The sequence below is a fragment of the Saccostrea cucullata genome, unplaced genomic scaffold, assembly GCF_032062105.1.
Source record: "Saccostrea cucullata isolate Sc308-1 unplaced genomic scaffold, CSIRO_AGI_Scuc_v1 ctg2372, whole genome shotgun sequence".
NCBI lineage: Eukaryota > Metazoa > Mollusca > Bivalvia > Ostreida > Ostreidae > Saccostrea > Saccostrea cuccullata.
Window position 1 is genome coordinate 85640 of NW_026928602.1, and position 3366 is coordinate 89005.

General features: G+C 36.2%; 1 pseudogene; it reads left to right on the plus strand.

Moving 5' to 3' along the window:
• Positions 1 to 583: 583 nt before the first annotated feature.
• LOC134278132 (uncharacterized) lies at positions 584 to 2204 on the plus strand (annotated as a pseudogene).
• Positions 2205 to 3366: the final 1162 nt, after the last annotated feature.

A 3366-nucleotide genomic window follows, 5' to 3' on the forward strand; every position in this document is an offset into this window, starting at 1 on the left:
TTCTCTGTAATTTAGTTATTCTGTCTAATAAAATAACAACATAATCTTTTAAAATTATCGGGTTTCATTAGAATTTATTTCACGGGCACAAATTGACCTAACTGTTCAAATCTTAATAAGCGGAATACGATGAATTTATTGGTGTCTCATTGTTTCATACAATTGTGATGTGTTTAATTTTTAGAGGTTGTTTTTAAAAATTCTGTAAAATAGGTGTGTGTGTGTGTGTCCGATTTTCATACATACTAACTTAAGGAACATTTGTTAAATTAAAATAATATAACATATTTTAAGAAAAAAAAGTATATCAAAAATATATATTATTTACAGAACGTCTGAATTTTAATTCACTTGTGAGTGTATGTCAAATTGGTCAATTATACACACGGCCTTTGGCTTTTCTACCTACTACTTACAACGCGTGTGTTGACAGTACACAAGACTGTCTTTGTTAATTACTCAGGACCGCAATTATCTTAGTGAGCAGAGCTCCTACTAACATACTTAAAAATCTGTTAAGAATTTATTACACCTCATTCTACGGAAAGACTACGACTGAGAAAGTTCTACAGTTTGTATGACCATGGCTAGACGTTTACAGCGTGATGATACACACTTTATCGTGCGCTACTTATGTGATGACAATCTTCAAGTGAGAACTCGTATGTTTTTTAAGTGTGACAGTGACTCTGTGACTCTCGGAGAGGAATATGATGTACAATGGGGGCGACCAAAGGAAGTTGACAGAGCAGTCGTTATTCATTCAGGATCAGAGCTGGAGATGCGTTCCAAGTTGAAGGATTTGTTGTTGCAGCCGACATCCCCTGTCGTCTCTTCCCCTCGTTCAGCGCATTCCCCCAGATCACCAACTCCACCCAGGCCGGAAGAACCACCGCAGCCGAAACGCCGCAAAACAGAAAAATCTCTGGTAAATAAATTTTGTTAATACCTGCAGTGTGACTTTCGATGTAAAATTAAATAAACATAAATCTTTACAAAGCAGTATTAAATACATATTATGATCTAATTAGCATTCTTTCCAATTAATAATACGTAATTTTTATGTATATTGAAAGTTGATATCATTTTCAAAGTTAAAAAATGAAGTTGTTTGTTTTCAAAATAATGTGTATTTTGTCACTATAGTTTTATTTTATATCTGTTTTAGAAAATTAAAAAAACTTTTTTTTTCAGACTAAATCCGGAAGACCGAGGGCAACGGTGATAGCCTTAGGATCCCCTCCTCCGGATGGTCCCACAGTTACAACTCTTGAACCAGCAGAAAACTTGCAGGAAACAGCGCCACTTCTGTCATCCACGTTCCTTACTGCAACACGACCTCCAGCGAATTTAACAGAACAAACTGAGGAACTAGCACCATCTGTCACACCCACGCTCTTGACTCCAACTAGACATCCTCCAGCTTCCGCAGATTCGTCACTTCAGACGAGTACCCCGCTTATCAGGTTCCGGACTTACCGTCCATCCACAAGCGAGGAAGACACGGCCAGTATACAGGCCATCATGCGGGAATTGCGGGACATCCGGAAATCAGATGATGTTTTCAACAAGAAGGTTTCTGCAACTAACACAAGGGTGACCGGGCTAGAGGCTCAGATGAATACAGTTTTGACCAACATTAATATTCTCATCGACCTTGTGCGGAATGGTGGCCTTCAACAACCGACCACTCAGGCTGTCAATATCATTGAGTTAAACAGTACGGACTCTGACAGTGCATCAACAGGTATTCCCGAGGAATTCCAAATTCCAGATGCAGAACTCAGGGAAATTCTCAGAGATTCTAGGAACTCAGGTAATTTTGCAGTCAATTTGTGTAGGAAATTGTTTCCTGAACTCTATGGCGAGGGGAACCTCCGATTTGACTACAACTGGTTTGGAGGCGGAAAGCTGGGGAAGAAGGAATTAGACCCACGGAGGAAGTCGGTGATTAAGCGTTACGTGTGTTTTTTTTTTACCCTGAGCTTCAATCAGAGGAAAATTGGAGGGAGAGGATAGTGACAAAGATAAATGAATCGCTCCGCAGGAACGACAAAAGACTGAAGAAAAACAGCACTGCCACACTGGTAATCCCGACTGTAAATGTCGACATGTGCAACGATGTGTTCACTTTCACGAGTGATTATGTGATTTTTAACAGTGACAACGATTACTGTCCGTGTTTTAACAGTGACAACCATTAACATTTTTATTGTGATACTGAAGACTTTTAGTAAAAACTTTGGATAAATAATAACCTTTTTAAATTGCACCAATTGTTTTTATTTTATTTTACATGTGTAATATCTGTTTTGCTGATTTTAAAAATAAAAATTGCAATGATAAGTTTTCCAGTGGATGTGATTAAAAAAACCCAGAAAATATAAATAACCATAAGTAATAAAAGAGAAAGAGAAATCAAACACCCCCCCCCCCCCCCCCCCCCCCCCAAAGAAAAAAGTGTACCTCGGATATATTGAATATTGATATTATAATTCCCAAGAAAAATTAGATGAAAAGAAATTTTATATAAAAAATAAATTCTTACTAATTTTAGATCGAAAAATGTTTAGATAATAAAAAAGGTCAAGTTGTCTGTTGGAAATTCTTTCTGTAAAAGTTGGCTTCGTTACATAGTTTTTGACAAGTATTTTACCTCATTGCGTTAGTACGACTGTATGTGAAAATCACGTGCAAGGTACATGTACACTGTACATGGACCCGCACTTACAGGACTGAATGCCTGCGGGGCTTAAAATTTACCTGTAGGTATTATGCTAATTCAAATACACAGGAAACGGCCAGTACTAGTATACACGTGTATTAGAAGTCATGTCTGATTGGAATAGGCAGGTTTTTCCAAACACAATCTATAGTATACGAAGAAAGCACCTCAGGTTGTTTCACATGAACATTATGAACGAAATTTTGCATGTACACATATGTACGTCCAGCTTAAGGTAAAAGTGAAAATGAATTCAAGGTAAATTAAAATAAATTGTAAATACAGTATGAATTTTTTCGTTTATAATTTCTTTTTGTAATGAGCATATTTGTTTCAAATGTTTGATTATGAATTAAAAATCAAATTTCGTTCTTATTTACATGTACTAAAATCTTTAATCTAAATCGGTGAACTATAATTAGAAATCTGGAATATTACATTTTGTTACTCGACGAAAATCCGAATTGACTTGACAAGTATTTTTGTACATAATTTTTAGTGTGTTACATGTAAAACAACATGATTTGATTACTGTGAAAACGTTTTAAACTGTTTACAACTTGTTTTTATAATCGGTCGTCCAGTGTTTACACAATATGATGTTTACACGCTTATTCAATCGTCACACACGCAAACGGAGA